Below are 14,990 nucleotides of genomic sequence, written 5' to 3' on the forward strand. Positions count from 1 at the left end.
CTTTTAACTGAAGATCAAAGCTTGGAATAGAAGAAGCTAATAACCACTAATAATAATAATAATAATAATAATAATAATAATAATAACAAGAAGAAGAAGAAGAAGAAGAAGAAGAAGAAGAAGAAGAAGAAGAAGAAGTGCATTAGTTAGAAACAGTTGAATTGTAACACACAGGTCACATTGACAATTGTCAGTTTTACACTGCCCTCTAGTGGCAGCGTCTTAGTTCTCATTCGGGCGCGGATGCGAAAAAAAAACAAAACACTGACGTCATTACCGGACCTTGTTGAGCGCAGTAAGCGACCACGTGACCACTGTGCAGTTCATCAACTCACTCTGGACGTTTTTTGTTTGTGTGTATCCTAGCAACTGTAGTAAACAAACCAGCGGCTAATAATCAAGAGGTGAAAAGTCATTTTGCTGCAGCGCTTTGAAAGGTAAAGTTCTCTCTTTTTTTCACTCTCATACTGAACATGTAATATAGTACATTTCATACTGTACATTTCAGTGTGTATCCCCTTTTCTGGATAATTTCTCTTGACAAATTTTACAACATTGTCTGTTGTTCTTCTCAGAAAATTATTTTAAATACACCAAAAAATTCAAGAAAGGAAAAAATCCAATGTTATTTAAACTTTACAGGCAAAAAACGTTTAAGATATTTTCTTTTATTGTTCGCATTGTTAACGTAAAAAATTAATCAATACATAAAAATACACAAATAAATAAATAAATTTAGGCGCGGATGCAAAGAAAAAAACTACGTGCGCGGCATGCCGGGCGATGACGTCACTCAATTTGCCGCTACATACTTTGTCCCGCCCCTTCTTACAGATGATTGGCTATAATTTTAACAAAACCTGGGTTGATTGGTCAGACAGACAGACAGACAGATAGATAGATAGATAGATAGATAGATAGATAGATAGATAGATAGATAGATAGATAGATAGATAGATAGATAGATAGATAGATAGATAGATGTTTAGTGTTAGATTTTAGTAACTGTATTTCAAAGTTTTCATGTTTTTGTATTTTTGCAGTAAGAAAAAGACTAATGGCTTCTGTTCCCACATGTGGTGACGGCCCCTGGAACACTCCAGTGGAAAGGTGTGTGTGTGTGTGTGTGTGTGTGTGTGTGTGTGTGTGTGTGTGTGAGCATACGTTGAGTATGTGGGTATTACCTTTCTCACCGTCTCTCTCTCTCTCTCTCTCTCTCTCTCTCTCTCTCTCTCTCTCTCTCTCTCTCTCACACAGGATACCCAGAAGGGCAAACCCTGAAATGGGAGATGCTCCAGTGGAAAGGTGTGTGTTTGTGCGTGTGTGTGTGTGTGTGTGTGTGTGTGTGTGTGTGTGTGTGTGTGTGTGTGTGTGCTTACGTTGAGTATGTGGGTATTATCTTTTTCACCATCTTTTTCTCTCTCTCTCTCTCTCTCTCTCTCTCTCTCTCTCTCTCTCTCTCTCTCTCTCTCTCTCTCTCTCTCTCTCTCTCTCTCTCTCTCTCTCTCTCTCTCACAGGATACCCAGAAGGGCAAACCCTGAAATGGGAGATGCTCCCAGAATTGTTCGGTATTATGTGGATGCCATCATACCGAACAATGTTATGGGACGTCCGCTGAATCCAGACCAAAGTAAGTTTCTTTTCAAAGCAGATGCTGTAACTGAACCACTGTGAACGAGTGTGTGAGTGATTGTGTGAACGAGTGTGTAAATGAACTTGTAATCATAAATTATTTCATCATGTTGGAATTCATACATTTTTTCATGTTAAATGTGTTTTTTTCTTCCTTTGCAGTTAATGTTATTCGTGTCAGGGTGATCCGAAACAGACGATAGAGTCCAGACACGTGTAAGTATCTCCTCAAAGGAAATGCTGTTACAGAACCAAACTGTGAACGAGTGTGTGAACGAGTGTGTTAAATCTCATTCAGCTACTATACATGCAATCGTGTGCTTCTTGTTCCTGCTGTTAAAGTGTGTGATCTTCTTGTTGTTTTTCAGATTCTGTGAATGATCAGCTCCAAACCTTCACCACCACCTAAAGAGAAAATATCACAAAAATATAATTACTTTAATATATTTGATTATATTTAAAAACAATAACAAAAAAAAAAAAAAATGTAAATAAACCCTGAGTCTCTGATTGTATTACTCCCCATTCTACTGGATCCACTGCAGGGAGTCTACTTGGTGGCACCTGAAACTTCAGGTCCCAGGTGATGCACAGGTTAAGACTCAGACACACACACACACAGACACACACAGACACACAGACAGGACGAAGCCTCTTCTGCAGCTGACTCACAAAAAAACCCTGCAAACAGTTCACTGAATCACTGTGGTCTGTTGAAATGAAGAGAAACTTGTCTGGCTCAGATGGTGTCCAGCACGTGTGGGGACGCCCTGGTGAGAAGAATCAAGAAAATTGTGTCTTGCCTACAATCAAGCATGGTGGTGGTAACATCATGGTCTGGTGTTGCATGAGTGCTGCTGGTACTGGGGAGCTGTTCTTCATTGAGGGAAACATGGATTCCAACATGTACTGTGACACTTTGAAGGAGAACATGATGCCCTCCTTCAGAAACTGGGCCGCAGTTTTCCAACATAATAAAAACCCAAAACACACCGCCAGGATGACAACTGCCTTGCTGAGGAAGTGATGAAGTGGACAAGTATGTTTTCAGACCTGAACCTTATTGAGCACCTGTGGGGCATCCTAAAACGGAAAGTGGAGAAGCACCATGTGTCTAACATCCAGCAGCTCTGTGATGTCATTATGGAGGAGTGGAGAAGGATCCCTGCAACAACCTGTGCAGCTCTGGTGAATTCGATGCCCAGGAGGATTAAGGCAGTGTGAGATAATAATGGTGATCACACAGAATATTCACACTTTGGACAGTTTTGACACTTTCAGTTAGGGGTGTACTCACTTTTGATACCAGATATTTTGACAGATTGAAGATTGAAGCCTTTTATACTTTTGAAGACGTTTGCGGAAGTATTTCTTCCCGTGATGCATTGCGGGACGCATAATTTAACCAGTTAAAATAAATATAAAAAATTAAAAGAAGTAAACATGAAAAATTACAGTATTGTGATCAAAATGATGCTTTAACACTACAATGTACAAAATAATATATATAATATAATCATATTAAGTGAGTGAACTTTTTTTTTGTGTGTTACAATATATAATGTATAATTTAATGTTACAGCATATTTGTTTTATATTCTGTCTCTCTGTTAAAATAAATCTACCATAAAAATTCTAGACTGTTCATTTCTTTATAAGCGGGTAAATTTACAAAATGAGCAGGGGATTGAATAATTATTTCCCCCACTGTAGCTATAGAAGTTGGAGAGCAGTTCTTACACTTACACTTTGTCCAATATCAAGTGTGCCAGATCACAAACATCATTTATTTCTAATTCCTTCACATTTATTTTAAAACTGTTTCATTTTTGAGTGTTTACAGTTGAGACCAGTGTTGGGGGTAACGCGTTTCAAGTAACGTACGTTACGTAAAATATTACTTTTCTGGAGTAACGAGTAAAGTAGCGCGTTACTTTATAAATTTACCTATTAATATCTGAGTTACTTTTTAAAAAAAGTAATGCGAGTTACTTTTCAGTTCAATTATTTTGCATTAAAATGAACGTAATCTCGTAGAATCGCGCACCCCTACGTGCGAGCCGTGGGAACAGAAGCTGGTTAGAAGCGGAGATGGCAGGCCAGAGCATTACATTACTGCGATGGAAGTATTCACATTATTTTGAAATAGTCGAGGAAAAGGAAAAGGGAATAATCGCTAAGTGTAAATTATGTGTTGGTGAAAAGCTTTTTTCAACGGCAAAAAATACCACTTCAAATGTAAAAAAACATCTGCAAGCAAAGCACAGCATTACAGATTTGGAAGAGAGAAATTAATGAAACCTGCACCCCGCCTCAAGCTAAATAACAAAGGCTTGATTTCAGTAAATTAATATTTAGTAAATAGATTTTCAGTAGATTTTCAGATACTAATCCTAACCCGAGCCACATCATACACATGGGCACACATGAACATCACCCATCCCTTCATCTCTCTCTCTCACACACACACACACACACACACACACACACACACACACACACACACACACACACACACACACACACACACACACACAGTCTGCTCCGCCAGATTTATTGTAAATGTCACACACCAACATAATGACAGAAAACACAGACTTTGTTTGTGTTGTTTTTTTTTTATGTGCGTGTTCGCTTGAGTTCAATACGGTATTTTCGTCAAATGCGCATGTGCGTGAGATGAATATACCGCAAAGTTTCCCAGCAGGGGCGAGATCATTTAAGTCGTATTGAACTCAAGCGAAGCGAACACGCACATCAAAAACAAACAAACACAAACTTCGATATGAACGTACGAGCCGCATGAAACCAGCCATAAAACGCTGCATGCGACTCGCGAGCCTCGGGTTGGCCACTTGTGCATTACTGCATTAAACACTAGTACAAGAACTTTTCACCTGTTACACCTGTAATGCCTGAAAGAGATCAAGCCTTATCCAGGTAAGAAAAAGTTACGCAAAAGTAATATAGCGCATTACTTTCCATAAAAAGTAACTAAGTAACGCAATTAGTTACTTTTTTGGGGAGTAACTCAATATTGTAATACGTTACTTTTAAAAGTAATGTTCCCCAACACTGGTTGAGACCATGCCCACATCCAGTTAATATTACAGATACAAATGTGAATATTTGGACATTAAATAGATCAAATAAAATAAAATTTTTGTCATTTCAGAAGTGGGATTTAAACCCACATATATATTAGGAGACCAGAATCCTCCTTAAACCATGGAGAAGGTCTGAATCTTTTTGACTGAAAGGTCCGAAAATACATAAATACTTGTTTTTAATGTGAAATCTTACTTCACTTTATTGTATGCACGGTCTGAGGTCAAGTACAGCAGATGCTGAATGGTCCAGATTCCTCAATGAGAGTCGCTGCACCTCAACAAGCAGCACAAGACAGATGAATAAAATGACGGGGCTCAAAAGTATCTCAGGCAGTTGCAACAAATCGGACAGCATTATCAGTATGAGATCAGAGAGATGAGATGAGGTGACACACACTTACACACCGCTACAGTACAGTGTCCCATAAACATGCAGGAAAGGTTTCATTTAGAGTGAAGACAGTTAGTTTCATTCACTGATTCATTCACAATGAAAGAAGAAAGACTTGGAAGCCTGAACTTTCTTCTGTCCAGGAAAACACTCACACTCGTCCTCGTTACATTTATCTGTACTTCTTTTTAGGTCCAGCCACATGCAGCGGGTACATACTTGGACCATCCTACAGAGGAACACACACACATCCACCATGCAAAGAAAAAGGTACACACACCCCTACACACCCACAGAGTCAGTGTGTGGAATGAAGCTTATTGCTGTTCTCTTTAGCCTACAGATATGGAAGCTGCTCTGAGGCAGATTCTCCAGCAGAACCAGAAGGAAAGGAGATGCAGAGAAGAGATAACATCAAGGTAGATACATTCCTCTTCATGTAGATGTTCACACATGAAGCTTCTCTGTTCATCTGCATTCTGTTACACAGAAACGAGTCATGATTGAGATCAAACTGCAAGATGAAGGACAGCAGACTGAAGGACACAAAAAAACATCAGAAATGGATGAACAATTTCACTGACAATGAAGCTATAAAAACAGATAAACAATCCTAAAATACATTACAGTCTTTTATATGTTTATCTAAAGAACTAAAAAAAAGAAAAGTAGATTCTTAATCACACCCCTTGGCGTTTACCTCAATATGGTTGACACTTTTCAAAATGTATTACAAAAACAAATAATTGATTGTAGATGTAGAAGATGCCCCTCCACCTCAATTTCTTGCCTCCTGCTTTCTGGAAAATCTTTTCTTTTTCTTGTATGCATATATTTCCATCCGTCCATCCAACCATTCGTGTCTCTGGGTGGGCTCGAACCACCAAGCTTTTGGTTAACAGCCGAAAGCCCTGACCGATTGCACCAGAAGCTGGGGAACAGGAGTCTGTTAAGGGGTGGGAAAAAGGAAAAAAAAGAGGAAATGGGATGAGAGAAGAAACAAATTAGAAAAATAAAAGAAAAGGGAAAATAAAACCAACCTTCCACATTTCTTATAGTTTTGGGCAGACTGATGTTCATGTTTAAATAAAAATTAAATCGGCTTTTTATGTACAGTATAAAGAGTAAAGGAGAGCGAGAACTTTACCTCTCGACAAGCTGTGAGTAAAATGAGTGAACTTTTCACCACGTGATTATCAGCCAATGTTTTGTTTACTACAGTTGCTAGAATACACAAAAAATAAACTTCCAGCGTGAGCCCATTGTGTATGTGAACTGACCAGTCAATGCAGGGTTTGCTTAAAGCAATAGCCAATCATCAGAGGTGGCAAAAGTACACACATCCTTCACTTAAGTAGAAGTACAGGTACTCATGTTTTAAAGAAACTTTGGTAAAGGTTAAAGTACTGACTACACTTTTTTACTCAAGTTAAAGTAAAGAAGTTTGGGCTCTGACATTTGGTATTAAGTAAAAAGTAGCCGTTACCACTACATGTTTTAGTGTCACGCAGGCATATAGGCATTTAGATCTAAAATCAGATAAGACTAACATAGATAAGAAACACACAAATAGGAGGATAGATAAGACAAACAAGTAGACAGAAATTTGTAAAAATAGTTTTATCAGCCACTAAGGGGATAAGAAACACATGCTTGTATGTCAGGATGGCCGAGCGGTCTAAGGCGCCAGACTCAAGGTTCAATACCTTCCAAGAAACTGAGTGTTCTGGTCTCCACATGGAGGTGTGGGTTCAAATCCCATTTCTGACAGTGACTTTATTTTCATTAGAAATCAAAACAATAATAAAATAATTATTCTCCTTTTTCTTCCAAACACAGACATAAGCCCTATTCAGACGGGACTAGTTTTCCAAACGACGTTTGAGTTAGAATTTTTTTCAGCCAACGTCTGTCATTTCATGTATTGATTCGGGCAGGACTTGCACAAGACCACATGTCCATGATGCGTGGATTGCGGATGGTCATATGACGATCAATAGTAAAATGGCGGCAAAAAAGAAAGCGACGCAACACTGAAGTCGGGAGGAAACATTGGCTTTAATTTCTGTTTGGAGCGAACCTACGTTTCAGTTTCAGTTTGAAAATTTTTTACACAACCACAAGGTTTGGGAGGCAGTTTGTAAAAAAGTTTGTGGGGTTTGTCCATCTATATAAAATACCTTTGGTTGGGTAAAGTGCAAAGTTCGCATAGAATATCTGAAACGACGTTACCGCGAATGTGTGAAGCATAACAAGAAGACTGGGTCGGATCCACAACTCTGCACATTCTTCGAGGAACTGGACTCTGTTCTTGTTTAGTTGCTACTTTTAAGAGTATTAATTTTGTATTGAAATGTATTTAACAGTGTACAAAGCATGTATGGCTATGTTCATAAGCATACATATCAAATGAAATAATAGACATAAATAATACAATGCAGTGAACAAGCTACCGATAGAGACACAATCAAGTACTGTAATTAAACCAGTACTGTCGATATTGAGTAGATATTTCTGTTTCTTTAGCTTGTCGTCCAATGACTAACCCAGGTGATGGACATATGGATGCATCAAGTTCAGAGGAAGGTGATATCACTGGTAAGTTTGTGAATTTTTCTCTGTACAAAATGTCAGTGTTGCTATTCATTTAATATCTTGAAGCTCTCGAATTTTCTAAATTATATGATTTGTTACAGGTACCAGTTCACACTCATCTGGTATAGCAGAGCCATCAGGAGACAAAGCAGCTACATTTACAGCGACTGAAGATGACAGTGGTCAAAGGTCAGAGCAGACCACCAATACTGGCCAAACTTCCATCATTACAAGGAAGTTTGAAATTAATATTAAGCAAGATTGAACATGACTTTAAAGAAACAATAAAGAAATGGAACAGTTTTAAATGGTATTTATAGTACATTTTTAGATTTTATTGAAAAAAAAATGCATAGGTGTTAAAGTATTCTGTATTTGAATAGTTGGTAAACACCGGAGTTGAAAAGTTTTAAATACTTTACAGAAACAAATTAACTAGTTAAAAATTTTAACTCTTTCTAAAAAGCCAAGTAATTCATAATTATTCACATCTTGAAGTCTCCACAATAACAATATTGACAATGTTCATTATTATGATATCTTGTATTATTATATAACAGCACGTCTTTTTGTCTTATGATACAATACAATTTTGTGATTTTTCTCATCAGGGCGAAAACGCAAAGGAAAAAAAAACCAAATTATGGAAGCCATGGAGAGAGGGATAAACATGTTAATTCAACATGACATTGATACAACAGCAGCAGAGCTTGAACAGCGTCTTGACAAGGAGCACATGGCCTAGAAGAGACAGCTCCAGCAGGCCAGGTTGGATCTGGACAAAGCACGTCTTGAATTTGAGATAAAACGTCAGGAAGCTGAGAGACCCAGCAATTCATGGTTCAAATTCTGCAAGTGCTTAGACCTGCATTGCCACAGTATGGCCCCTCGACTTCATTTGCACCATATCAACATCCTGCTCAGCACTATTATTCATCTGATCCATTTGCTTTTTCACCTGGCGAAGCCTCGCACCAAAATCCGTCAACATCGGTTTTCCAAGATCAACGCTCACTGTCTGACCAAAGAAATGACCACTAGTTTTCTGGCCATTGTTTTTTGCAAACATTATTGTGCAGTTGCACTTGTTTATACTAAATAAAATAACTGTTCTAGGAACAGTAATGTTGTGAAACTGTAGGAAGTTATGTTTTTGCACTAAGCAATGTTTATATTTTTGTACTTTAATGCCTAATGGTTACTTGAATATGTTAAAATCCAGTTTACTTTAAAAGTAAAGAGACAAATGTTCAATACATGTCACAAGCTTTATTAGGAACATAAGATTGTTTCTTTTTTTGGTTCTTACAAACAGTAGTTTTGTAAGAACAAAACTACTGTTTGTAAGAACCAAAAAAAGTAACAAAAAAAAGTAACAGACCCCCTGTAAAACAAGTCCCGTCAGAATAGGGCTTAAGATACAACCTTGCGACTTAAACCCACGCCTTCTCTGACATTCTGAAGTTAAGGTACCACTCAGTTTCCCCAAAATTCTGCAATAAATCTGTCTCCCAAAAGGTGCTGGTGCACTCCTTTCTAGCACTTGGTGCAGTTGACATGCTGTGAACTATATGAAAGTGCATTTCAGTAATATAATTGAAAAACTGCCTTGGTGACCATTGTCTAGGTCAGATGGTGAACACGCAAATGTAGAAGACGTATTTCGTGCGCGGAAAACCCAGTGGGGTTCTTGTCAATATCAGATGAAGTGTCAATTGAATTTGAATTACAATGTAAAGGAGTCAGTCAGAGACCATGCTCAGCTATCATGATAACAAAACAAGTGTTCAAGCCAGTGATCTCAAATGAAACCTAGACTTTTGTTTTGGTGACCATGTGTAGGTCAAATAATGAACACGCAAAAGTCATGGATGTATTTTGTTGGCGTTTTAATTATCTACGGGGTCGACTTCAAAACGTGCTGCTGCAGTGTTAAAGAGCTGTGTTCCTGCATTTCTTCTCTTCAACCATGTACTGACCACATGCAGATCTTGAAGTGAAAGAATTTTGAAATAGGTTTTACTGTTCTTCACTCTGAAGCAGTAATGATTTGTATTTATTTCTCCGAACAACCAGATATGTCCAAAACACACATACTAAGCTTATTTTCAGAAAACAATAAATAAATAGATCAGTGTACTCTGTACAGCATTGTTGTGAAATCTGTCCTTTTCACTTGTTCACATTATGCACTGATTTACTTTTAGGTGACACCTTTTCTTTCACAAACGCTGTAAATAAGAGAGTGTCATGGTTCATCAATGATCCATCTCCTAATTTAATTATCATGATAAAATGCCACTGTAGAACCGAAAAAATAAGGAATCTGAGCATACTAGCAGATAAGACATTGCATTATTTTCCCTTTGCACTTTATTTACACACAGACATGCTCAAGCATTTGGATGAGTTTTCGATATTCAGTGAAATTTTGCCAAGATATTTCTATATCAAACAAGCAGCAGAAGACTTGAGCATTATCCAAGCAAAATGTAGACTCGAACAGTCAGCATGTTGAATAGTTTTCTTTCATGTTCTTTTAGTATCAACTTAGTATCAGTATCAACTCAACAAGTCTTCCCTGCATGGGCTCAGTTTAGAAAAACAGACCAACAAGTTACACACCTGTCAGAAGTGGGATTCGAACCCACGCCGCCAGAGGAGACTGCGACCTGAACGCAGCGCCTTAGACCGCTCGGCCACGATGACAGCCAGAGTTAGCTGCCTCTTGCCTTGGTGACCATTGTCTAGGTCAAATGGTGAACACGCAAATGTAGAAGACGTATTTCGTGCGCGGTTTAATTATCTACGCAGATGACTTTAAATAGTTCTGCTGCAGTGTTAAAGAGCTGTGTTCTGGCGGAACAATCTGTGGGGAATTTGTAAGACACTAAGATCACAAATGTAGTAGGCATGATTTTAACATGACGCAGGGAGACCCCAACGGATTTTAGGTCCGTCACCTTATCCTCTCAGCCTTGATTATGGAAGGTTTTCCATGACCCCTGCACATCCATCAATGAGTCAACTGGTGCTTGCCTGCATCAAAAGGAAACCAATGGCAATCTTTCTGTTTGGTGCACAAAGTAGGCAGGTCATTTGAATCCAGCATTTGTCCTTTTCACCCATGTACTCATCACATGCAGATAGTGAAGTAATCGGATTTGGAAATAGGTTTATACTTTTCCCCACTCTGAAGTGATACTCATCCTTATATGTGATCTCAATCTATGTCCACCTCTCTGTTAATCACATGCGAGCATGACATTCTTACCCCTATTCCCAATGAAAAGGGGCTCATACCAAATTATGTGGCATTTATTAAATGTATGATTATAAATGACTTTGGCCTAACTGTCCTTAGGCTAGCTGAAAATGTGCATATAGGAAGATGTTCAACACAGAATTCAGATACCTCGATGGCATTATGTGTTCAGATTTCCATTGAGGAATGGGACTGAGATATTCAACAGGTAACAATTAGCAGAGGATGGTTTCGATCCATCGACCTCTGGGTTATGGGCCCAGCACGCTTCCGCTGCGCCACTCTGCTCGCTGCAAGCAACCGAGACGGGACTCACATCTTGTTGCAAAGAGTGGCTCGGCTCTACTCTTCTAGCTTCCAAACGGGCTGGAAAACCCAGTGAGGTTCTTGTCAATATCAGATGAAGTGTCAATTGAATTTGAATTACAATGTAAAGGAGTCAGTCAGAGACCATGCTCAGCTATCATGATAACAAAACAAGTGTTCAAGCCAGTGATCTCAAATTAAACCTAGACTTTTGTTTTGGTGACCATGTGTAGGCCAAATAATGAACACGCAAAAGTCATGGATGTATTTTGTTGGCGTTTTAATTATCTATGTGGGCTAGGGATTTCTACTATACCACCAGGACCACATTTAACGGGTTTAACTTTTTATTAGTTTATTCAATTTCTGACTTCTAAATAAAACTCTTTTTCAGTCATTTTGTTTTCCATTGTATGTGCACAGATTTACATTGGTTCTAAATAAAAAAAAACACAAAAGCACAAGGATCAAAAACAAAAATTGAAAACACAGAAATATCACTCACAGTGTAATGATTTTAAGAATACACCACACATTTAAATCTATCAATTTGTCAGTACACAAAACTCCAACCCAATTTGCACTAAACAAAAGAAATAAAACAAAATATAAAGATTACTGGGCCAAAAAAATGCACATATACTTCAGAACAGTAACCCTTAATACCCAAAATACGGCAGTGGGAATACTAGGATGATGAGCTTCCAGACAACCATCAACACTCACTTCACAAAAGTTGCAATTCCCATCATTATGTTGTACACTTAGGATTGCATTTTAAACATTTCAACTTTCCCGAGAGTGCATCTCTCTCGCTCTGCTTGCTGAGCACGTGTCAAAACGTTTTTTTTTCCAGAGCGCATGTGCACTTCCTCATCTGCACCACACACATACACACACCCAAATACGCCCCCCTATCGCCAGCTTAAGGAATTACAGGTGTATACATGCAAAACGACTTAAATGCCATTTTCCACCCGGTTACATTCTCCCCTGCAATTAAGTCAGCGTCCGCGATGACTCACTCACCCACAAGTTTAGGCATTCATAGCACCCTGTAAGGCCTTCTCAAACAGAGCAGTGCCAATACTGGCCAGCACCTGAGATATCATCTTTGTACTGACACTTACCGCATGGCAAGCAGACCTAGGTGTATGAAAAGGATTTGTGTGAACACCAGCAGTTGCTCGCTTACTTCTACGCATAGCAGGAACTGGTACCTCTCTCTTTGCAGCGTCACACATTTCCCCGACATCTAACTTCTGTGACGGTGCATGCCCATCTGTGGCCTCTGGAGTCAGGACTACAATATCAGGTTCTACAGAGTCTCTACCAGCTTCTATGGAGATTTGAATCTGGCCACCTTCAGAGCTGACACTTTCAGACTCCGAAAGAACTAGTGCCTCTGAGTCCATTATATTTTCTGTGCCCAATCTCACACAGGGTTGCACAACCTCCTCTACAACCACAAAACCTGGTTCAGAAGCTTCATTATGATCCACGCAGCCTGGCTGCATACCTGTCTGCGCACCTGGCTCAAGCCTTTTACCCCTAGGCCTAGGGGTAGGCACAGCACCTGGACACAACTCTGACCGGTGGACCCTTTTGGCTGGCCCTCCCTCCACTGGCTCAACAGTGTAAGTTGTGCCCACTATTTCTACTACTTGGTACATGATTGGGCTCCAGGCATCTTGAATTTTGTTCCTGCCTGGAGGCCGTTGTCTCTCCAGGCAGGAATTTTGTTCCTGCCTGGAGATACCCCAACTCACCGACACTGATCTGGGGACAAAACATCTTTTTATTCAGATGAGTCACTCTCTCCCGAGCTTTCTCCTCTGAATACTCCCTAGCCTTCTCATGGGCAAATCTCAGTCTCTCTTGATGAACAGACAACCAGTCTTGCTTCCCCTCAATGACCTCCTCACTACCCAACAATGCATCAATTTGCAGATATGGCTGTACCCCGAAAAGTAGGTAGTAAGGGGAAAACCCTGTAGTGGAGTGCGGAGTAACGTTATACGCATGGACTAACTCCGGCAAGTACTCCGGCCAACAGCGTTTCTTCTCGGACGGCAACGTATGCAATAGATTATGAAGTGTGCGGTTGTACCGTTCACATTGAGCATTTCCTTGTGGCCGATACGGGGTCGTACGGGTCTTCTTCACCCCATAAAGCCTGCACAGCTCTGCGATTACCTCACTCTCAAATGTTCTACCCTGATCGGAGTGCAACCTCTCAGGAACACCGTACTTCATGAACCACTCTCGTAGCAAGATTTTTGCTGTGGTATCGGCCTTTTGGTCTTTTGTAGGGAATGCTTGTGTGAACTTCGTGAAAACATCGGTAACAACCAAAACATTTTCACGCCCATCCGAAGCCGGCTCTAGAAGCGTAAAGTCTACAGCGATCACTTCCAATGGTCTGGAAGCCAGAAATGCTCTCATTGGGGCACGGACTTTGGGCTGAGGCATCTTGGTCAGAATACAATGCTGACACTTCTTTATCCATTCCTCCACATCCTCATGCATACCAGACCAAAACACCTCTGTTTCAACAACCCCAGTGTCCGTTCAATGCCCTGGTGCCCTAAATCATCATGCACACTCCGCAACACTCGTTCCTTCAAACAACTTGGCAACACAATTTGCCAACAGCCTTTTTCATTTGAGTTGTCTACAACTCGATATAACAACCCATTCCTCTCTCTTATGAGACTCCACTGCTTCAGGAGACACTTCACTGGCCTGGACAAAGACTTTCTTTCCAGGTGAACGGGCCTCTTTTCTTTGTCCTGAAATCCTGTATAACCGGGTCATTTTTCTGAAACTCAGCTAGCTGCTCCTTAGTGTAACCAGAAAGAGTATAAGTGTTCCCTTGGAGGTTGGTGACAGCCTCTTTACCGGCCTTTAATGCATGGATCTGCCTTAACCTGCCGCACTCTAGCCCTTTCAAAGCGAGCTCGGTGTCCAAGGCTGTCCCTCGACTAATTACGCTACAGATTGCTACACACTGATCCCAATCAGCATCAGGATCGGGGCCAGGCTCCCCTGCAAACTCCTTCCTTTGTCAACTTGACCTTTAAACCGGTTTCCAACAACCGCTTCAGTACCACCTCTAACCTCTCCAGGTTATCCTCAAACATCTGTGAAAACAGCAAGATGTCATCTAAGTACACGATCAACACCTGAAAAATTAGATCACTCATAACTGCCTGCATAAGCCGTTGAAAGGTTGAAGGCCCATTGCAGACTCCAAACGGCATCCTCGGGTATTCAAATAAACCAAAGGGCGTGGTAAATGCCGTCTTAGCCCTATCTCTGTCACTCACAGCAATCTGATGTTACCCTGACGCCAAGTCCACAGTTGAGAAAAACTGAACTCCCCTGAGGGCTTCGAAGCTCTCGTCAATTCTGGGTAATGGAAATGCGTCACGCTTTGTCTTGGCGTTGAGCTTCCGGTAATCTACACATGACCTTAGCGAACCATCAGTTTTGCGCACCAGCACCACAGGAGAGGCGTAAGCACTCATGGTCTCTTGAATGACACCACTTTTCAACAGTCTAGTAATGTGCTCTCTAACCTCCTGATACTGATTTGGTGGAATTCGTCGGTAAGGCTGATTTACTGGCACATCATCAGTCAGATGTATCTCATGCTGAACTTCATCTGTATAACCCAACTCATCATCC

At 40.2% G+C, this 14,990-nt stretch overlaps 1 long non-coding RNA gene across 2 annotated transcripts; it reads left to right on the forward strand.

Annotated features, from left to right (window-relative positions):
* Window positions 1–308: 308 nt before the first annotated feature.
* On the forward strand, window positions 309–2,256 carry LOC310724086. 2 transcript variants are annotated; one of them, XR_014532915.1, is made up of 6 exons: window positions 309–437; window positions 1,044–1,110; window positions 1,258–1,305; window positions 1,519–1,631; window positions 1,796–1,849; window positions 2,002–2,256. It is a non-coding gene; the product is annotated as an uncharacterized lncRNA (long non-coding RNA). The 2 variants fall into 2 exon arrangements; XR_014532916.1 differs by lacking the exon at window positions 309–437 and having other exon boundaries at window positions 888–1,110.
* Window positions 2,257–14,990: the final 12,734 nt, after the last annotated feature.

The sequence above is a fragment of the Silurus aristotelis genome (genome assembly GCF_946808225.1).
Source record: "Silurus aristotelis genome assembly, chromosome: 3".
In the NCBI taxonomy this organism is placed as follows: Eukaryota; Metazoa; Chordata; class Actinopteri; order Siluriformes; family Siluridae; genus Silurus; species Silurus aristotelis.